Here is a 24,446-nt window from a genome sequence, read left to right on the forward strand (position 1 = left end):
ATATATATATATATTTCCTATGTGTTCGTTCCGTTGTCTGTAGTTCATTGTTCTAACGTTCTGTACCCTGATATGCATCTATATACACATGTAGATGTAAGTATGTACATATATATGTGTATACATGCATATATATTCTTTGTATTATTAAATGACGATGATGATGATGATACATATTTTGCTGTAGTTTCAGCTCAGAGCTGCGGCCATGCTGATGCACCGCCGTTTTGCTACACTGTTACTGTTATTACTGAGATCCTCCTCCAATATGTGGTACTTGGTGAAGAATGCAGTCTGATGTAGCTACCCTCATTTGTACCTCTTGCCGTGAGGTAGGTTCATCTGGGACTCTCGACAGGAAGAGGTCCAGCTTTGATTTAAAATACCGGTAGTGGGTTGGGGAGATGTAATCAACTGCCCCCCCCAAAAAAAAATTCAGGTTTTGTGCTTTTAGTAGTAATTACTATTATAATTATTATTATTGTTGTTGTTTAGACACAAAGTTTTCGATATTGATTTCAGCATAAGGGCCTGCTATTTGCACCAACTGCGAAAAGATAAAAGACAAAGTCGACCTCGGTGCAATTAGAACTCAGAACGTAGAAGATGGACGAAATGCTGCCAAGCATTTTGCTGGCCTGCTTACGATCCTGCGAGTTCGCCGACATACACACACGTATTAATATTGACATTTGAAAGAACATAGGAATTTTAGGTGTAATTTTGCATTAATAATGTCATTTTTTTTCTCTTTATATATATATATATATATATATATATATATATATATATGTAAAGCGAAGACTGACTTCTGTTTCCGGTTCCATAAGCGTCTATTTTACGAAGCTTATCATTAAATAAGTAACGATAGTGGGAGGTTAAGAGACGGAAGAGGGGTAGAGAGAGGCTGATATGATGAAATTACGTAACTTTTGACTCGGAGCTGTAAGCAACATTTATATATGTTTGGATATATATATTCACTCGTATTTTGTAGCGACATCCATGTATGTAAACTTAAGGTAGCAGTCGGAAGAGATAATAAAGATGACGATGTCTTTATTTGTCAAAAGGGCATCACAAGAACGGCCCATAATTTGAGGCGGTGGGGAACGGGTACGTAAAAGATGAGGAGAAAGAAAGAGGTGGTGAAATGAGATGTAAAAGTGTACGAAATATATAAAAACATGAATGATGCAGTCCGCTTGATGCAGGAGAACCTCGAACTAGGGCCGTTCAAGTCATCCTACAGACCCAAGATTTATCACCAAAGGCTAGAGCCCTTGTCCATTTGTTGTTCTCCAGGTGTATGCTAAGAGTAGGTTCGTTCACGTGAACCAGTTTTGTCATAGTCACCCACCTTTTCACAAATTAACTGGGGGTGGAGATAGCACTTCCTTCTCCACAATAATAAGTAACCATTCTTCAATAGGAGGAACACAGCCTGAAATTTTGAATGGAGGAGGCTAGCCAAATTACGTCGATCCCTGCGCACAGTAACTTGTACGACCCCCTTCTCCCAAAGGATGAAAGACAAAGTTGACCTCGATGAAATTCGGACTTAAAATATGTAAAGAGCCGGAAGAAAAGCAGTTAAATATTTCGTCCAGTGTGCTAAGGATTTTGTCATCTCGTCGCCATGACAATAATAATAATAATAATAATAATAATAATAATAATAATGATAATAATAATAATCCATTCTACTAAAGGCAGAAGGCCTGAAATTTGAGGGTAGAGGACTAGTCGATTACATTTATCCTAGTGTTTTTAACTGGTACTTAATTTATCGACCCCCGAAAGGATGAAAGGCAAAGTCGACCTCGGCGGAATTTGGAAGTGAAGACAAGACGAAATACCGCTAAGCATTTTGTCCAGCGTGCTGACGATTCTGCTAGTTCGCTTCCCTAACCAGCTCGCCAATAATAAAAATAATAATAATAATAATAATAATAATAATCCTTTCTAAAGGCACAAAGCCTGAAACTTTGGGGGTTAGTATTTCACTGGTACTTAATTTATCGACCCCCCGAAACAATGAAAAAAAATGCCGCTAAGCATTTTGTCCGACGTGTTAATTATGATTCTACCAAGTCACCGCCCTTTAATAATAATACTAATAATAATAATAATAATAGAAAACAAGTTACTGTGACTTCGAATGACCTTTATAAAAAAAATAAATAATAAACTGTGTGATGGAATGGAAAGCCCAGTATGAAGTGGATTGTTTCGAGCCCGTTCATGAAACACACCCACATAGTCACGAGGAAAGAGAGAGATTGAGAGTAGATGAGGGTGGGGACAGAAAAAAAGAGCAGAACTAAAGTTTCGTTGAACAAACAACAACAACAATAGGCAACTAGAATGCTTGAGTGAAAACTTTTTGTCATCCCGTTTCAGTGATTTATCTCGGGTAATTCTCTCTCTATCTCTCTAACACACAGACACACACTGATATATATATATATATATATATACACACACACACGAACGCACAGACACATTGATATGTACATACTCTGACATATACGCTAACGCATGGACACATTAATATATCCACATATAGTTATACATACACACCGATATATACGCTAACGCAGAGACATCCATATATCCACATATAGTTATACATACACACCGATATATACGCTAACGCAGAGACATCCATATATACACATACATAACACAGACATTATCCATATACTCATGTGTACTCTCTCAGACACACACATTCATATATATAGATTCATGCTCACACACATACACTTGCTAATAAACACACGCACACGCTCACACACCCTTATATACACGCTTACACAAACACTACGTGTTAAGAAAATAATTAACACAGAAAGCCATGGAGAAAGTATGGCGATGACATAAATGATAAGTTAATATACACACATACGCATTAACCTCGTCTCCAAGTCCCACATTATGAATAATTAGATAATGGAAAAAAAGACAAGATTATAAGAGAACAAAAAAATATCATTGTTTTGAGATTATATATATGTATGTATGTGTGTATATATGTTTGAAAATCTATGCTTCTATATATATATATATATATATATATATATATATATATATATATATATATACGTATACAAGTCGACCAATGCCTTGACAGTGAATTGGATAGAAGGAAACTATGCGGAAGCCTGTAGTATATTCATGCTTATAAATATGTATGTGTGTATGCATGTTTGCCTTTCAGTCGCTTGACAACCGGTGTACGTTTACTTACGACTCTGCGATTTAGTTGTTTAGTAACTAACACAGATAGATAGATAGATAGATAGATAGATAGATAGATAGGTTAGGGGCGATTTGATCGACTAAAGGAAGTAAATAACCTTGCAAGGCGGGTGCCCGGGCATGGCCGCAACCTATTGATTGAAACAAGTCAATGAATGTGTATGCGTGAGAGAGAGAAAAAGAGAGAGAGAGATTGTGAGATAGGAAATGCTGCGTGTGTGTTAGAAAAAGTTTACAAAGAGACATACGGAGAGAGAATTTGTGTGTGTGAGTATATATGTGTGTATATGTGATAGAGAGAAGGAAAAGAAAGAAAGTGTAGCGATAATGGTAGCCCAACAAAACAGTAAAGTTTGCCCCACTCTCTGCTTGCCTTTCTCTGAAATCTTGTGTATGTAAGCTTGAATGAAACGTAAAAATATGTCTCTTGCCTTGCTAAGCTCTGTCTATCTGCCAACCGCCGCTTCTTTCTCCTTTCGCTCGCCTTCTCTTATTCCTCCTCCTCTTCCCTTCTTCCCCTGCTCCTCTTCAAACTCCTACTCCTCCTCCTCCTCTACTTACTAACTCACTCACACGCATTGACTCAATATAATCCTCCACCTCCGCATTAGCATTAATTCTTCTCCTCCTCCTTCTCCTCCTGCGTTCTCTCCTCCTCCTCCTCCTCTCATTCGTCTTACTATTACATTATTACACTCTCCCTTCCTTACAAAAATCTGACATATATATATATATACACATACACATACATACACACATCTGCGTGTGTGTGTGTGTGTGTGTGTGTGCACGCGCGCGTTTCTATGTATGCATGTGAGCACGCGCGCGTTTCTGTGTGTGAGCATACATACACACACACACGCAACCGCACACACATACACACTTTTTACCTTCTCATTACAACCTTCCTCTTCCTGCTCCGCTTACAACACCACCACCACCAACATTTTTTTTCTTTCTGTTTCCTTTCTTCCACTTCCTCCTAGTTTTTTTTCTTTTCTCTCTCTTTTTACTCCCACCACATCTCTTTCCTCTCCCTATTTCTCACTCACTCTCTCTGTTCCTCCTCTCCTCTTCTTTCACTCTATCTCTCTCTCTCTCTCCTCTTTCGTCTCTGCCTATCTCTCTAAGATAACACTCGACACACTGCTTCCCTCTACCGTAATTCCAACGCTTGTTTTTTTTTTTTATCTCGTGTGTGTGTGTGTGTGTGTGTGTGTGTGTGTGTGTGTGTGTTTATGTATCCTTTGCTTGTATATATATATATATGTGTGTGTGTTTCTCTCACTCACTCCCTCGCGTACTCTTTATCTTTCTCTCTCACTTTTCTAGTCCCCCTCCTGCTATTCCACTTACTCCCACTCAGTCTGAAAGCCTATCAATTTGACGTAGGGCGTGTCGCGTTATAAATGCATGATTCACACCAATCTCCACGTACATTCTTCACATATATATACACGCATATACATAATATATAAACATACACAAAAAACAACGTGTGTGTATACACACTCACACATAAGTATATATATATATACTTATGTGTGAGTGTATATATATACTTATGTGTGTGTATATATATATTTCTATGAAAGAGATATTTTACACGTGAAAAGGAATGAGGAAGAAGCCATTTTCTTCACACGCTATTATCTTTTTTCTATACTTAATTTTTCATTAATTCTTTCTTATCAATTTTCGTTCTCCTCTCCTCCCCACCCCCATCTTACCTTCTGTCCACTCCACCTTTCAATTGGTTAAGCAGAAATTTAAGAACAAAAGCAAAATAGGTTTTGTAGGTGGATGGAGATGATGGGTGGGTGCGCGGGGGTGTGCGTGTGTGTGTGTGTGTGTGTGGTACAAAAAAATGTAATAAAATAAAAATTCCAGCACTCACCATCATCATCATCGTTACCACCTTCATCTTCACCACCATCGCACTCATCATTAACACCACTACCCATCGTATTCATTGCTATCTCCACCGCTAACAGAACCCACCACCACCATCATCATCATCGCTATCATCACCAAAAACATTATTGGAAGTGTTTGCAAGTTTGCAGTAAATTGTTGATGCTAATAATTAAAGCCCCCCCCCCCCCGAAACTAAAGTCTCTAAACTCTAAAATAACATTTATTTAAGAAAACATTTGCGAGGGGGGAGGGAAAATCATTTCTTTTTTTTCGTTTGTTTATTTGTTATAGTTATTTTAGTTTTGCTTTCGATTATATATATGTGTGTGTGTGTGTGTGTGTGTGTGTGTGTGTGTGTGTGTGTGTGTGTGTGTGTGTGTGTGTGTGTGTGTGTGTGTGTATGTATATATGCGTGTGGATATATATATATATATATATATATATATATATGTGTGTATGTGAATATATGTGTGTGTGTGTGTGTATGTGAATATATATATATATATGTATATGTGTGTATGTGAATATATATATATATATATATATATATATATATATATGTATATGTGTGTATATGAATATATATATATATGTATATGTGTGTGTATGTGAATATATATATATATATGTATATGTGTGTGTATGTGAATATATATATATATATATATATATATATATATATATATATATGTTGCTGTGAGTTGGAGCATTTTTTGAATAGTAGGACAAGTACTATTAATACTATGTCAGAATTATTCACCACCCACCTACCTACCGGCACCACCGACATCCCCGTCTCTAGGTAAACCCCCAACCACCCACCCCGTCATTTTACCTCTAACTCTTCATCATTTCTTAAAAGTTACCCGCTCAAAACTATTTTCAGCTTTTAATAGTTTTTGTAACCAAATTAGATCGCTCTTTTATTTATGTTTTTACATTTTTTTCAGTCATTGAACTGAGGTTATGCTAGAAGGCTTGTTTAGTCGAATTCCTTAAAGGATTTTAGTTTGAACAAATCGACTCCAGTACTTTTCTTTCATTCCTCTCCCTTTTTTTACAAGGACGTAAATAAACCAACAACGGTTGTCTCGCGGTGAGGGAACAAACACGTACATATATTATGTATACGACGTATACATACACAGCACACGCCCACGCACACACATATAGAAAGAGTGGTGGGGGGAGAGAGGCTTCATGCAATTTTCGTCAATTAAATCCACTCACAAGGCTTTGGTCGGCCAGGAGATATAGAAGACACTTGTCCAAGGTGCCACGCAGTGGGACTGAGCTCAGAACCGTGTGACTCGGAAGCAAGCTTCTTACCACACAACCACACCTGCACCTAGATTTTTTTTAAAAATTTAAATTTAAAAAATCTTTTTTTTGACTAGAATTTTCCTTTTTCCTAATCATTATCATCATCATCATCATCATCATCGGCAGCAGCAGCAACATATCATTAGCGTGTTGCACTTTATTTATTTAATTATTTTTGTTACTGTATTTTATGTGTCATTTTATTCTGGTTACAGTCATTGAGAAGGTATTTGGGAAGAACAATTTGAAGTCTGCGAGAGAGAGGGAGAGAGAGGGGAGGGGGAGGGAGAGAGGGGGAGGGGAGGGAGAGAGAGAGGGGGAGGGGGAGGGAGAGAGAGGGGGAGGGGGGAGGGAGAGACAGACAGACAGAGACGGGGGAGGAAGCGAGGAAGAAAGAACGAAAAAAGTAGGAAGGAAGTAAGGAAAAAAAGGAAGGAAGGAAGGAAAAAAAAAAGAAAACATTACCATTACCACCACCACCACCACTACTAATAGAACAACAACAACAACAACAATCACTTGAAACTACCCGCTGTTGATTAATTAATTCCTCCCCCGCTTGACAGACTGAAGAATTTGAACAGGATGCAGCTAACTGGTATTTAGTTGAATTAGTAACTAACTGACCTCTGCTATCCTGATTATTTTCTGTGTGCCAGCAAACAATGCCAAGTAAGAAACTACATAAAACAAACAAAAAAACAAAAAATTTTAATCGCCAAAAACTATTCCAATATTTTATATATATATATATATATATATATATATATATATATATAATTTCCATGGAAATGAAAATTATGTTTGGTTGTTCCAACTCAGCGGCAAGCCGCACCCAAAATGGCTGTGAATTAGGAACTGAGAAGTAAAAACATATTGTGAACGAATTTAGCCGTTTGGTTATTCTTTTATTCTTTTAGTTCCTTCAGCGATTTGACTGCAGTTATGCTGGAGCACCGCCCGGAAGGGTTTTAGTCGAAACAAATTGACCCTACCCCATCCAGGACTTTTCTGTTTTTAGCCTAGTACATATTGTCGGTCTCTTTTTGCCGAACTGCAAGGTTACGGGGACATAAGCAACAATATCGATTGGGGTGGGGAGACACAAAGACACACATAAGGATGTATGTATATACACATTATATCGGCTCGGGGCTACAGTAGAAGCCACTGAACCCGAAACCATGTGGTTGGGAAGCAAGCTTCTTACTACACGGCCACGCCTGATGCTATTAGCGGAGTCGTCACTGATTCATGCAAGCATTCGGTTTTGTCTTTTTTAATGTTTTACTTGTCTCGGTCATTGGGCAGTGACCTCACTGGACACCACTTTGACTAGTCGAACAAAATCAACCCCAGTCGCTATTTTGTAGAAGTTTGTTACTTATTTTATTGGCCCTTATTGCCAAAGTGTTTCAGTTACGTGTGAACAAACCAAAACCGGTTGTCAACAGACGATGGGAGACAGACACAAACATAAAGACATACCCAAATCTACTCACAACGCATCAGTCGGCATGGGGCTATAGTAGAAGACGCTTGCCCAGGATGCTGCGCAATAGGACTGAACCCAAGACTACGTGGCTGAAAAGAAACCTTAACCACACAGCCACGCCTGTACTTACATCTCTTTGACGAAAAAAAAAAAGAAACAAGCAACTGTGCTCATAGCCTTCGAAGATCAACAGCGACTGGTGAGAGTAATGAGGCTAATGTCCTTCTTGAACCATGGCCAGTTGATGATGGCTGCACGAGAAACATGAGCAAGAAAAGAGTTTCGGTGGGTTGACCTCCCATGAAGGAAAGACTGAGTGCTGTGGTTAGTACAAAGCCGGGGGGAAGAGTAACAGTATTGGTGACAAGAGAACGAGCGACAATTGGAATGAGTGATCCGGTAGACTTAGGTCAATGTGGCACGAAACCAACCTGCATCTAGAAGCAAAGGTCAAGGACGAAAAGCAAAGGAATGGCCAGCAAATTTAGCTCAATTAGTCCAGGTGATCTTCGGAGTGAGAAACGGGAGGGAAAGGCAATGACCATGGACCTTTACAGCTCCTCTGAGACTGATAAGAAAGAGTGAGGAAGATATTTTCGAACTGGAGATATATCTTGAATACTTGTAACGGAGTGGATCCCTTCACAAAAGACCGCAAAGTATTTTATTCAGTGTGGAAACGATTCTGCCAGCTCGCCACCTTTAGACCATGAACTAATAACCATAGGCTTTTCCTCGCCTTAATAACGTATCGTGTGAAGCCCTATTACAACATTATAACATTGAGTGTCGATAAACGAAAGAGACCATTTATTTAGACCATTTATCATATCCAGCCCAAATATTATTCAACTTTATTTTACGTTCAAACTGCCCCGATTCGGCCTCTCACACCAACTATACAATACGATTCTGAAAATAAAGTCACATTATCGAAATCTGGAAGCTACGAGATAAGGCATGATCAATTCAAAACAATGTGAATGAATGAGCATTACATTTGACAGAGTAATTTCAAATGTTAAAGGGTTAAAGTATAGCCAACCGTTAATTGTGGGCAAGTAACATGCTTTGGCTAATTGTTATAAATAGTCACTCACTCAGTTTCCATACAATTGACCCAGCTGAAAATCCAAGATATAACTAACACCTGGAGGCATAGAGGGCTGAACCACTACTCGATTGGTACTCACTTGCATCTGAGTAAAATTGGAACAATATAAAAATAAAGTGCCTTGCTCAAGATCACAACGCAACATCTTGTCCGGAAACTGAACGTGTGGTAAGTAGCTTGCTTACCAACCACATGGTTCCGGGTTCAGTCCCACTGCGTGGCACATTGGACAACTGTCTTCTACTACAGCCTCGGGCCGACCCAAGCCTTGTGAGTGGATTTGGTAGACGGAAACTGAAAGAAGCCCGTCGTATATATGTATATGTATATATATGTGTGTTTGTCCCCCCAACCTCGCTTGACAACCGATGCTGGTGTGTTTACGTCCCCGTAACTTAGCGGTTCGGCAAAAGAGACCGATAGAATAAGTACTAGGCTTACAAAGAATAAGTCCTGGGGGTCGATTTGCTCGACTAGAGGCGGTGCTCCAGCATGGCCGCAGTCAAATGACTGAAACAAGTAAAAGAGAGTAAGAGAGCCTCTCAAACCACTAGGTGACGCACCTTCACTTAAGCTTTCTAGTATTCTGAATTATGGCAGGTAAATATCTCATCTTCGGCTGTTTAAGATGAGAAGCATTGTAAATTTGTTCAATTTTCCGTTTTAACATTTGTAACAGCGGTAGATAACTCCAGGACGTATATCTAACTTAATCCCTTCCGCATTTATTTATTTATTTATTCATTTAATTACTTCGTAAGCGGCAAGGCCTTCAATTATATTTAGTCGACTTTATGGGACTTAGTGCTTTCTCTGGTATTTTGATTTAGTGACCCTACAAGGGGGAAAGATGTAGCCAACTTAGGCATAAGAGAGGGTCAAGTGCAACAAGCTATTCCTTCCTTGTCGATATTCATGTGTGTGTGTACGTGTGTGTGCATACACACACATGCATATATATATATATATATACATGCATGCACATCTATACATATATACGTGCATACACATATTTATACATGCATATCTAAAACATATACACGTACATATATACACACGCATGTGAAAGAGTGAAAGACATTTGTGATATACATTGCATCTTAAAAATGTAAAACGTGCCATCAAATCTCTTATTGGAACATAACACGTACGTATAGGATACATACATATATATAATACAAAACCACATTAAAAATTTTAATCCAAAATCAGAAGAGAAAAAAATGGAAAAAAAAAAGAGAAAGTAAAAAAGAAAAAAACACAAATTCAACATTAAGTACATCAACTGGTCGCACACCATAATGTTCAATGACCTTTCCTTTAGTATTCATTTCGAATACGAGCATATATAATTTCTACATAGATGTATTATAACTATTTTATTCCTATTCTGTGTATATTTTCTTATGAAGCTGTACACTTGTATTTCTTTATTTGTACAACTATTTAATATAGGGAGACTATTAAAAACAATGGGTTTAAGAACTAAACGTAATACTTTTTTCATTGATCATTTCAAAAGCTCGGGTATTTTTTTTTAGTTTGAACGTTTAAAAAAAATTAGAGAATTATCTCCCCTAGAAGAATTGATACAAAAAAAAAACATTTTGCACAGGTGAATCAATATCTTCTGAAGTAAATTCATGGTGCTGCTGGTGCTTATTGGGAACATATTTATATATATTTATTATTATAGGTCCAGGCACAGATGTACGGTTAAGAAACTCGCTTTACAACCACACGGTTTCGGGTTCAGTCCCACTGCGCGAAACCTTGGGCAAGTGTGTTTTATGAGATGTAAGCTGACAAATGTATTGTAAGTGAATTTAGTTTGGAAACTGAGTAGAAGCCCATCATTTGAGTGCGTGTGTCTCTGTCTGTGTACCAAGATTTGACGACCAGTGTTGGCTTGCTCACGTCACCGTAACTTAGCGGTTCGGTAAAAGATCCGATAGAATAAGTACCAAACTTTGAAAAAAAAAAAAGAAAAATTCTTGATCTGGGGTTGATTTGTTTCCCTAAAATCTTGCAAAGCGATGCCCCACCATGGCCGCAGTCCAATGACTAAAACATGTAAACGTAATGAGATAAAGATGCGAAAGACCAACCAAACACCTTGTAACACCAAAGATAAACTGAAGGCAAGGATTATGGCAGCATTCACCAACTTAAACAAGGAAACTGTCCAGAAGAGTTGCAGGAGATTCCGAAGTCGTCTGGAGGCCGTGGTTGAAGCCAATGGCGATTTTATTGAATAACTTTATTCCTTAGTATTTCAAGATATTTTTATGTAATTTTGGTGAATATATCCGTTAAAATGAGATATCAGTGTTATTTTCATTTCCACGTAATTTAGACTACAGTTTATTCACCGCGCCCTGTATGATTGTGTGTGTGTGTGTGTGTGTGTGTGTGTATACATACATACACACACTTTCAGCTTCCACCAACCATATCTACTCACAAGGCATTGGTCAACCGGGGGCTATGATAGAAGGCGCTTGCGCAAGGTGCCACGCAGTGAGTCTGAACCAGGAACCATGTGGTTGAGAAGCAAATATATATGCAGCACGGAATTATATATATATATATATATATATATATATAGAGAGAGAGAGAGAGAGAGAGAGAGAGAGACAGAGAGAGAGAGAGAGAGAGAGAGAGAGAGAGAGAGAGAGAGTAAACATCCGCTTCGGTTATGAATGACCATGGCATTGCATCTAGAAAGTTATCCTCCGAGGCACAAGTCCAGGCAGGGTTAAGGAAGGCCATGCATAGCTGTCTCCCCTCTCCATGCTACTGATGTTATGCAAGGGAAAGGCCGATACAGCTTGGCACCAGTGACGTCACAACTCATTTCTACAGCTGAGTGAACTGGAGCAACGTGAAATAAAGTGTCTTGCTCAAGAACACAACACGCAGTCCGGTTCCGGAATCGAACTCATTATCTTCTATCTATTCAAAGATCGAACCATTAGCCGATATGATACGTAACACACATATATTCGATACTGATAGACATAGAGCAAGAACATACATATAATTCCTTTCGATTCGTTGAAACAGTTAATGTCTTATGCTAACTTAACTTCTCTATGGCTGGCTGTGTACCACCCCATTTTTTTTTTTTTTTTCGTATTATTCTTTTATCTTACTTATTTTATTTTACTTCTTCGTTTTCGTCCTCCCCTCTCAGTAGGAAATGTCAACACAGACCACTAATAGGGTCCTTGGTATTTAACAGCAGAGGAAACATGAAATCTAAAATAATTTAGCTCTTTGCTACTTGGCTTATATCAATCACATCATGTCACAGACATTTATGGTGAGGGGGTGAGATGGGGGGGGGGGGAAACAACAACAACAACAACAAAGGAAGAATAGGAAGAAAGAGACACATAGAAAGAGGTGAGGTGGTGGTGGCGTGAGAGGTGGGGCAGGGCCGGGCCGGGCGAGGCGGGGGTGAAATGTTGAAATGAAAGAGAGTTTACAAGCTGAAAGGTTGTTGGCTTGAATAATAGCAGTGACGACAACAACAACAACAACATTTCTTTCTGCTATAGACACAAGGCCTGAAATTTTGTTAGGAGGGGCTAGTCGATTTCATCGTCCCCCCCCCCCACCTCACCACCACCACCTCCGTGCTCATTTTAACGACTCCGAAAGGATGAAAGAGAAAAGTCCACCGCGGCGAAGTCTGAATTTTTTTTTTCCTTTTGTGGTGGGGAGGGGGGGCATCGTTGATTTTCATCGACCTCCAGTGCTCAACTGACATTTATTTCATCGATCTCGAAAGGGCGAAAGGATAAGTCGACCTCGGTGGAATTCGAACTCAGACGGTAAACAGAGAGCAGAAACACCGCTAAGCATTTTGTCCGACGTGCTAACGATTCTACCACCTTATCAATAATCCTTTCTACTATAGACACAAAGCCCGAAATTTTCATTGGGATGGGGTTAGTCGATAACATCGACCCCAGTGCTCAACTGGTGCTTATTTTATCGACCGCGAAATGGTCAGGGTATTCGGCGCACGATCATGAGTTCGATTTCCAGCGGCACGTTGTGTCCTTGAGCAAGACTCTTTATTTCACGTTACTCCACTTCAATCAGGTGGCAAAAGTGAGTTGTACCTGTAATTCAAAGTTCCAGCCTTGTCAGATTCCATACCATGCTGAATTTCCTTAAGAACTACGGATCAACCGGAGCCCTCATCGTCATAACCGGCGGAGTGCAGTGTGTGTGTACAGATATATATATATATATATATATATATATATATATATATATATATATATATATATACATACACAAGCGGAAGGACTCGGTTTCACTTGGGTTATAAACTCATAGTCTTAACACGGTACTCTTTGCTTGTAGTGTAATTTGACACCTCCCTTCTAGGCATAGTTAGGTGAATATTTCGTAAACGAGCCGTTGGTTCCTCTGTGTGAAATATGTTTTTTCCACGAGTTTTTTCGAGTGCATTCAACGTATCTGACCTCCAAACCCACCGCAAGACACTTTTATCCGGAAAAGAAAGAGGGGGACCTCGGAGTTTTCCCACCAACGGTGTTTTGTTTGGCAGGTTTTTGTTCTTTTCCGTGTTATTTTGCATACTTTTAACGAATGTGACATAAAAATCACGCGTAAACAGCTCCTTTCCTCAGAAAAGGAAAGAATTTTTAGCACACTCTACTACCACGAAACAACTATCTGCGATAAGGGACCCGCCGATATTTCGCTCTGAAATAATTTTTTGACCCCCTCCCCTACCCAAACTTTCTTTAAAAAGAAAAAAAAAGTAACAGTAATTTGCGGCGAGTTCGGAAGTTAGAAACATTGAATGCACTCAAAAAAAATCTGTTGAAATCAATTATTTCACACCGAGGTACGAACGGGTCCTTTACGAAATATTTACCCATGGTTATTAACTGATACACAAATACACCGGTACACAAGATTGTAAACAATGAAAGTAGCTGTAATATATTTTTTTCTTTTGGTACAAGGCGTCGTTACAAAGAAAAACGCTAGACAGAATGGTTGACAGAATGATAAAGATGTGCCGTCGTCGTCATGATATAAAATGTCCTTTACTATCTCGTACGTAGCGAGCACACGCAATCTCACAGACATATACACACTCATATACAAAATGTGACGTCGTCGTGGTATAAAATGTCCGTTACTATAGTTGATTATAGAAAGATTATTTTCGAGAAAATGTTATATTGTTTCAATCCAACCGAGGATAAAGATTACATGTTGACACTCGCAGGGTGTAATACAATTACCTTTGATTTGGTGGAGCCGTTTCAGAATGCATATGGCACAGACAGACACACAAAGAATTTTATATAGAGAGAAATAGAGAGATGTGTGTGTGTGCATATATATGTGTGTGTGTGTGTATACATATATGTGTATGTATACATGTACACGTGTATATATACATGTGTGTGTGTGTATATATATATATATATATATATATATACATATATACAGAGATAGATAGATAGATAGATAAAGATATTGAAGAGAGGCAAGCAGCAAGAGCAAGCGTACACGAGAGCCAAAGTACTAATAGATTTTTTTTCAAGATATATGAAAATTTAGAGCAGTGGAGAGAGAGAGACAGACAGACAGACAGACAGTCAGACAGAGAACTGTGTCATTGTGTATATGTTACTTGCTGCAGTGAATATATGTTAGTAACGAATCGGAAGAGTCAGTGACAATATCCAGAAGTGTTATAACAAGTTAGGGTTACTCAGCTTACAAGTGAAGAGTTCACATCCTGCTGCTGGTACTGAGTTACTCGAGTACCAACACTGCACTTCCTTTACCTCTTTGCCATATATATATATATATATATATATATATATATATATATACATATATTTGTGTGTATGAAGAGGGTATGAAGAAGGAGAGGGAGACAAAGGAAGAGTATGAGAAAGACTGACTGTAAACGTGAAAGAAAGACGGAAACAAAGAGGGAATGAATGATGATGTTTTGTAAGAGTTGTGAAAAAAGTGATGCATGATGTTTAGTAGATTTACAATTTCGAGATTGTGTGGGAAACTAAAAAAAAAAAAACGCAAGCGTTCTTAACTATAGGCAGAATAAGAGAGAGAGAGAGAGAGAGAGAGAGAGAGAGAGAGAGAGAGAGATAGAGAGATAGAGAGATAGAGAGAGAGAGAGAGAGAGAGAGAGAGAGAGAGAGAGAAAGAGAGTTGGTCAGAATGTTGTATTAACAATGATATTCCATAGAAAATTAAGACGGCGAGCTGGCAGAATCGTTAGCACGCCGGGCGAAAAGCTTAGCAGTATTTCGTTTGCCGTTACGTTCTGAGTTCAAATTCCACCGAGTCGACTTTGCCTTTCATCCTTTCGGGGTCGATAAATTAAGTACCAGTTACGCACTGGGATCGATGTAATCGACTTAATCCCTTTGTCTGCCCTTGTCTGTCCCCTCTATGTTTAACCCCTTGTGGGCAATAAAGAAATAAGAATCGTTAGCACGCCCAGCAAAACGCATAGCAGTATTTCGTCCGCTGTTACGTTCTGAGTTCAAATGCCGCCGAGGTCGACTTTGCTTTTCATCCTTTCGCGGGATCGATAAATTAAGTACCAGTGAAACACTGGGATCGATGTAATCAGACAGACCCCCTCCTCCAAAATCTCAGGTCCACTGGTAGAAAAGATATTACATAGGAAATTAAGGCGGTGAGCGGACAGAATCGTTACACAGTGACTCAAGTGCCGAAAGTTTGATAAGTGCCAGCGTATGAAACTCACGACCCTGTTGGCTGTGTGGCAAGAAGCTTGCTTCCTAACCGCATGATTTTGGGTTCAGTCCCACAGCGTGGCACCTTGGGCAAGTGTCTTCTACTGTAGCCTTGGGCCAACAACCAAAGCCTTGTGAATGGATTTCGCAAACGAAACTGTCGTGTATGTATATATATATATATATATATATGTGTATATATATATCATGTGTGTATGCACGTGCGCGTATATTTGACCCCACCCCTTACCGCTTGACAACCAGTGTTGGTGCGTTTACGTCCCTGTAATTTAGTGGTTCAGCAAAAAAGATCGATAGAAAAATACTGGGCTTAAGAAAAAGTACTAGGATCGATTCATTCAACTTATAATTCTTCAAGGTGATGCCCTAGCATGGCCACAGTCTAATGACTGAAACGAGAGAGAGAGAGAGAGAGAGAGAGAGATACACGTATGCGCGTGTGTGTGTGTCCTATATACCTTACTCAGCGTGGATATACAATAGAACGCCACAAAACTACAGTATTTGTTCTGAGAGAGCTTCTCGTGCAGCGTATCGTGCTAAAAAGTACAGAAGTACTAGCAAAAGTACAGAAGTACTAGCAAAAGTACAGAAGTACGAGCAAAAGTACAGAAGTACGAGCAAAAGTACAGAAGTACGAGCAAAAGTACAGAAGTACTAGCAAAAGTACAGAAGTACTAGCAAAAGTACAGAAGTACTAGCAAAAGTACAGAAGTACTAGCAAACGAAAAGCGTCAGGCAATCGCGACAGAATTTCTAAATCAGGATTTCCGTGTCTCTGCGCAACATCAGTAGCAAACATTCACTATCAACCGCGTACTTAGACAGTTATAACCTCAACTGATATAGAAAAACAGTGATTTACTAATCACTGGTATTGAAAATAGCTGGTAGGCTGGGTAAAAATTCGTTGTTCGTGACAGAAGCAGTATTGTGGTTCAAAAGAGCATTCCGTATATCTTACATAACGTGGGTATACTATTAAAAGTCATATAACTGTAGTATTCGTCTTGCGAAAGCTTCTTATATAAACGTATGGTGCATCAGTAGCGGATGAAAAGTGTCCATCCTGGTGGCTCTGTAAAGGTCATGAGCAGCATTGCACTTTCTCCAAGCCCAGGAATCAAAAACCAAGAGAGAGAGAAAAAGGACATCAGCGATGGTGATAGGTAGTATGTGAGGCAGATAGGTCGGTAGGCAGACAGTGTGAAGATAAGGTTAATAGGTAAGTAGACAGACAGATAGACAAACAGAGAGAAGTAGGTAGTTATATTTTGGCACTCTGTCGCTTACGACATCGAGGGTTCCACTTGATCCGATCAACGGAACAGCCTGCTCGTGAAATTAACGTGCAAGTGGCTGAGCACTCCACAGACACATGTACCCTTAACGTAGTTCTCGGGGATATTCAGCGTGACACAGTATTACAAGGCTGGCCCTTTGAATTACAGGCACAACAGAAACAGGAAGTAAGAGTGAGAGGAAGTTGTGGTGAAAGAGTACAGCAGGGTTCGCCACCATCCCCTGCCGGAGCCTCGTGGAGCTTTTAGGTGTTTTCGCTCAATAAACATTCACAACGCCCGGGCTGGGAATCGAAACCTCGAGTCCGCTGCCCTAACCACTGGGCCATTGCGCCTCCACAGGTAGTTATATAGATAGGTAGATAAGGTTTAGACATTTTTCACTTCTACTGTACTCAGCTTAAAACAAAAGATGTGCGAGTTAATCCAACAGACATAGTTGATGTCTGTTAATACTGCAGGAAGTTTCAGTAATTCTAGTTGGGCGAGTGAGCCAAATGTCTCTCCCCACATCATTACATTTTCGCTCCTCCACCTCTCCCCGTTCCAGTAGCTTCATTGTTTTACTTTATTTTTTTATGTTTAGTTGTTGTTGTTGTTATGTCGGTCTTTGCTGTTCTTGTCTCCATTGTCCGTTTATTGTTTATTACAATACAACAATAACAGTTAAATGACTCGTTAACTGTCTTGTTGGACATGTTATTTACTACTTACACGCAGATTTTTATCACTGTGGCTAGACAACTCTCCTCCCATCTTCCCTCTCACTCTGATATATATCATTTACTTACTTCAATCATTATTACACAGCGGCCATGCTGGGACACCGCCTTGAAGATTTTTTTGATGAACGAATCGACTCCAGTACTTAAGCCTGGTACTTATTCTATCGATAAATTTTGTCGAACCGCTAATTTACGGGGAGGTAAACACACCCACAGCGGTTTTCAAGCGGTGGAGTGGGGGAGGGGGATACACCCAATGACACAAATGCACACGCACACATGTGTAGGTCTATTTGAGGCTGTATTTATATATAAACATGAATTAAAGGTAATGCTCCGTCATTATTATTATTATTATATATTTCGTTTTTGTATCTGGTGTGCAAGATTCTTTTCGCGAATTTGTGCGTTGAAACAAATTTCGTTGTGTCTGGGTAGAGTCATATTGCATTTATTATACTTAACACACTCAACGGTCACATATATATATATATATATGTACATTGTCGGCAGTATGTCTTTTACATTTATTACAAGCAAATGACAGTGTAGATGTGTATACACACATACACGTATATCATATGTGTGCATATGCAACATTATAGACACATAGGAATGTATATGTGTGGTATGTGTACATGTCTATGCGTTTGGCATTCATTTACACACAAACTTGCACGTATACACCTTATGTACAAGTTGTGTTACGTTTAAGCGTAATTAGTAGGAAGATATATATATATATATATATATATATATATATATATATGTATCTGGGCAAGTTTATCAATGTTTAAAGTTCGTCAACAAACCCACCCTGTACCTATACCCCTTGCTTTCTTCTTGCGATGATAGAGCAGGTCTTATCATAAGGAACTGGCGACAGGCTTGCCATTAATTCCTAAGATCTTGTTTACTAAACTCACACATCAGAAAAATTGATGGTGCGACATTAATTGGGTGGAAAACAAAACAAATATAAAAAGATGTCAAAAATAAAACAAAATAAAAAAGCTTCAAAAAAAGATTTTTTGGTTTCATATGTTATATATGCACACACACACAGAAATCGGCATAACTACGGGGTTTTTCCTGTAGTTATGCCCAGAAATCTATACCTATAGAAATATATATGGGTATATACATACATAGGCGCAGCTGTGTGGAAAGAAGTTAACATCCAAACTACATAGTTCTTGGTTCAGTCCTGTGTGGCATCTTGGATATGCGTCTTCTACTATAGCCTTGGGCCGACCAAAGCCTTGTGAATGGAACTGGTAAACGGAAACCGAAATAAATCTATATATACGTACCTATGTGTATTTGTTTCCCATCACCGCTTGACAACCGGTGTTGGTGTGTCTACACCTCCGTAAAAAGAGACCAATAGAATAAGTACCAAGCTTTAAAAAGAGAGTCTTGGGGTCAATTTGTTGGACTAAGAACCCTTCCAGGTGGTGCTCCAGCACGGTTGCAGTCAAATGACTGAAACAATTAAAAGAATAAAGGAATGTACCTCACTGCGTTTCGGGTGCAGATATGGCTGTGAAGTTGGTACTACTAAAGCAGCACGGTCCCGAACGCGCAGTCATGCGTCTGTGCTAGCTAGTCGTGAGTGGTCGATCCTAACCCTAACCCTAAACACGTATTCATTTGCACACGCAGGTTAGGGTTAGGGTTAGGATCGACCACTCACGACTCGCTAGCGCATTCGGGACCGTGCTGCTTTAGTAGTACCTGTGAAGTTTGCTTCGCAACCACTATGGTTCAGTAAGTACCACGCTTGTGAGTGAATTTTGTTGACAGAAACTACATACTACCAATACTGCTTCACAACCGGTATTAGTTTGTTTATGTCCCTATAATTAATTCATCTATTGGACAAAGGATTATCCGACAGAATAAGTACTAGACTTAAGAAGAATGAGTTCAATTGATCGATTTATTCGACTAACCCTTTTAAGGCGGTGCCCCAGAAACAAGCAAAAACAGAGAAAACGTCGAGGGTAAATACGAGACAGTTATCGATGGAAAGCATTTGTATTATAGGCCTGTTCAGCCAGGAGAACATGGGAGTTGACCCGCAATTCCAAGGACCATTAAACTTTCCAAATTCCCCAACTAAATTCCTTGGGAACCGCAAAAATATAGTTAATTCCTCCTTGAAGAACACCAAGCTTCAGGTATATATAAGAAACTGGTTAAGGATGCGTGTATGTGTATGTGTATGTGTGTGTGTGTGTGTGTGTGTGTGTGCGTTGTATAAGTTGTGAGGCAGCTAAAACAAAACTTGTTCCTCTCGTTATGCGTTTTTCATTTTATAAGCTAATTCATCACGTAAGTTGCAAAATTTAAACAGAAACGCAACAACGGTGAAGATGGAAAAATTCACACACGTGACAGATCATTCCTCGTCAGATATCGTCCAAAGGATCCTTACAATTTTACGCCTTTAACGATAATATTGTCACGTTTGGCGGTGTCAACAGCGGACAGCTGCTGGGAACTGAACGATCGTTGGGGGCAGTGACGAAAACAAACACGGCGCGCGCGCGTGTGTGTGTGTGTGTATGAGAGAGGGGGCGGAGATGACAATCCAAGAATAAAAGACACTTCGCAGTCTCCTTCCTGACAGGTAGATGTAATGCAGTGTCTGTGACTGAGAGAGGGAGAAATAAAAACAGTGAGAGAGGAGCGGTGACGAAGCCACCAGGAGTTGATAAGAAAATTTTTCATTAAACTTTCCTTTGTATTTAGTAGCTAAACCTTCCAGAAATCACTTTCAAATCACTGCTTAGCATCTTGGATAATCGAATGGTGCATAGGATGGTGTAGTCCGTGACATACTATTACTACAAAAATATAACTCTAGCTATATTTTTGTAGTCATACAGCTATCTTGACCGACCATATTCATTCATCATATATTGGTCTGCTTAATCACAAATGATCACAGTTAAAAGATAACAACAACGTTTACATTTTAATTTTAGTTGTGAGATGTGCTGCTGTTTTGTATTTAGTAAATGCATTGTTGAGTTGTTACTTTTATATTTTTTCCTGTCTATATTTCTGGACTTTGTGAGCAAGTGAGCATTGTTTTCTATTTAAATATTCAGAAGCGAAAGGATGCAGTTCAGTAAGTAAGATTAACCATTCAACCACAAGTAGTGGTTGAATACATTCTTAAGTCCACCATTTCGTCAATCGCAGCAGCTTTCAAGCTTCACCACTAATTCAGTTCTCGACTAAATTGCAAACTGTTAACAGTTTTAAAGAGGACACCTCCTCAGCTACACTTTGGCATAAATAGTTTGAGATTTGGTTCAGCAGAAAAAAATGTTACATCAAAATATCTGCGGCCTCAAGGGAGGAGGGGGCAGTAAGGCACCTGTTCACCTTCAATTAACAAACTTTTTTAGGTGGACATTGGAATTAGACACTGAGGGAAAATGGCTGTAACTTTTTTATTTTTTAATTTTGACGATTTTCGTTTTCGATAATGTGTTCTATATGTCACGGTCATGCGATTCCCCCTAAAAAAAATGTTGGACCCCATCCCTCCCCCACACACGGGCGGGGGTGATTTTTAAAATCCAAATCTTGCATTGGTCCAGATGGACTATATGTAAATAAATATGAAGGAAAAAATGCGCTTTGGCAAACGGGGTTAGGGTTAGGTTTTGAGTTAGGGTAAACCTAACCCTAACCCTAACCAGATTTGGCTGTTATTTCGAGCATGTAAATAACCTGCTTGGTGAGGGGGGGGGGGGGGGAATTGAAATTTTTCAAACAATTTTTTTTCAGAATCGGAATCTCCATAGCCTAAAACGTGGGATTCCGTAAAAAAAAAAAATAAATAAGGGGGGGAAAGGTTCAGATTACATATAGTCCATCTGGACCTGCGGGTTAGAGTTAGGGTTAGGTTTACCCTAACCCTAACTCAAAACCTAACCCAAACCCCGACCCTAACCCTAACCCCGTTTGCCAAAGCGCATTTTTTCCTTCATATTTATTTACATATAGCCCATCTGGACCAATGCAAGATTTGGATTGTCCGCGTTCAGCTGTTATTTCTAGCATATCAAGTTTCGTGGTGGGGACTTCACATATGATCCTTTTTCTGTTTCAATATAAATGTAAGCCGTTCATTTTCACATCTAAGTTGCGAGAAAGCTATTCGTACGACCTGGACATGTAGAACACAATGTCAAAAATGAAAATCGCCAAAATAAAATTTTTAAAATCCCCCCCTCCCCGTGTGTGGGAGTGGGGGAGGGATGGGGTCCAAAATTTTTTTTAGGGGGAATCGCATGACCGTGACATATAGAACACATTATCGAAAACGAAAATCGTCAAAATTAAAAAATAAAAAAGTTACAGCCATTTCCCCTCAGTGTCTAATTCCAATGTCCACCCTTTTTTAATTTTAAATTAAAAGTTTACCTTTCTTAGGCTTAAATGATAGAAAAATGCATGAGCAATTCAGAATCACTAGTCGCATTGAACAAAATTTAGAATAAAAGTTATGAGTAAAATGTTACGAAATTTAGTGTCAGTAAGGGAGTAACACTTCAGCTATAAGAATAAAGAAAATATTTCTAAAATCAATGTTTACTTTCTAAGGCGGCGAGCTGGCAGAAACATTAGACCACTGGGTGACATGCTTAACAGTATTTTTGTCTGTCTTTACGTATTTGAGTTCAAATTCACCGAGGTTGACTGAGATGTACAGATCATTTATGTATGTAATGCCCTAGGTTATCTCTAAAAAGACAGTTTGCTGAAGGCTGGAATGTCTTTGATGATACGTTTGCAGTATCAGAGTTTATTTGAGGCTAAATAACAACAGTATGGTCAATTTCTATATTGACAACTGCACGATTTTCACCAAGAAAGAAAAAATTTGATTTTTTGCATGGAATCAAGTACCCTGACCTCCTAATATGCTGCAAATCCCTTATTTTGGTTCGGAAAAAAGGAGGTGGGGGGTTCCCCCCCAATCCCGGAATCACTGGAATTTTTTTTTTCGTTGAATGAATTCCTGTGACCTCCTAATATTGCAAATTTAGGTTACTTAAGGTGAGCCTGGTAACTGATGGCTTTGGGGTCTTGTTTGTAACTTTTGGTGAGCCATGGTGCAACCAACAACATGGGAAAAATCCCTGCCATTAATTTGGTGTGGATGGGTAATATCAAATAATTCAATCACAACATATATTTAAATTAAACACGAAAAAAAATTGAAACATTATTATCACTTACATGGAAAAATTGAAATATTATCTTTCAGTATTTTATGAGGTAAAATCTTAAATTATTAATTGACACATTATTAATTATGTTATAACAGCAATGCCTGGAAAAATCATGGATTACATGGAAAAATGCAAGCATGGAAAGTCATATTCTTAAAATTTTAAACCTGGAAAAGTACAGGACAAGTTATTACACCTGTAAAAGAATATAGGACAAACTATTACTTCTAGTAAAGTAAAGAATAAGAAGCTTTTTACTTAAAATATTGCAGCTAAAATTGAAATTTGAATATTAAAACTTATTTTATTATACTTTACAAATATCACTATATTTATTTAAGTAGAATTTGGCTAATTTACTACCTTAAATACAGAAAAAAGTAACTAATTAGACAAACTTACAAATCAGCTGAACAGTTTTGTACAATAAATTTAAAAGATGAGAACTGTAAAGAGTGATAAATTAGGAGAACTGGCATTCTTTGCTGCAATATTTTAACTAAAAAGTTTCTTATTCTTTACTTTACTAGAAGTAATAGCTTGTCCTATACTTTTCCAGGGGTAATAACTTGTCCTGTACTTTTCCAGCTTTATAATCTTAAGAATACGACTTTTCATGCTCGTATTTTTCTATGTAATATTAATGTAGTTTGTTAATCTAGATTTTTGTCTTTTTTGCAGAGGAGAAGAGAGGGTTTGGAGGTAAAGTCTGTTCCAAGTACATAACTTTACAAATGCAGTCAACCCTTGAATTCCAAACATTTAATTGACCACTACTATTCAGACATATTTCTGTATCAAATACAGCTGAGTTGGCATAGACGCGTGCACACACACACACACACACACCCCGTTATCATCAGCGTCATCATCATTGACTTTTACAAGCTTGCATGGGCTTGACAGAATTCACTGAAGCACATTTTATACTGCCAGGTGCCCTTCTCATCACAAAACCTAACCTGCTTCCAGGTAAGGTAATATTATGACATGGCCAAATGTATTTTCACACGAAATTGGAAACAAATGACACCACTTCCATGGTGGTGACGCTCGTTTACAATTTCCACACGGCGTCATGACAGGGTGTATAAATATATATATATATATACATTATATATATATATATATATATATACACACACACACACTCAATAGTAGCAGTCATACATCTAACTTTACACACAAGATATATATATATATATGTGTGTGTGTGTGTGTACTGGAGTTATGG

At 38.7% G+C, this 24,446-nt stretch overlaps 1 long non-coding RNA gene across 27 annotated transcripts in view; it reads right to left on the reverse strand.

Moving 5' to 3' along the window:
• Positions 1-24,446, reverse strand: part of LOC106880770 (uncharacterized) — a 241,227-nt gene that overhangs the window by 100,506 nt on the left and 116,275 nt on the right. For 3 of the 27 annotated variants that reach the window (XR_016238852.1, XR_016238851.1, XR_016238848.1), the window contains exon 1: positions 3,696-5,550. The exons of 22 other annotated variants lie outside the window; for them this stretch is intronic. This is a non-coding gene — a long non-coding RNA (uncharacterized LOC106880770). Of the gene's footprint in view, positions 1-3,695; positions 5,552-24,446 lie in introns of those variants that run through there. 2 more of the 27 variants (XR_016238831.1, XR_016238825.1) reach the window with 1 other exon arrangement.

Source organism: Octopus bimaculoides, chromosome 2, assembly GCF_046866305.1.
Source record: "Octopus bimaculoides isolate indiv1 chromosome 2, ASM4686630v1, whole genome shotgun sequence".
NCBI classification, from domain to species: domain Eukaryota; kingdom Metazoa; phylum Mollusca; class Cephalopoda; order Octopoda; family Octopodidae; genus Octopus; species Octopus bimaculoides.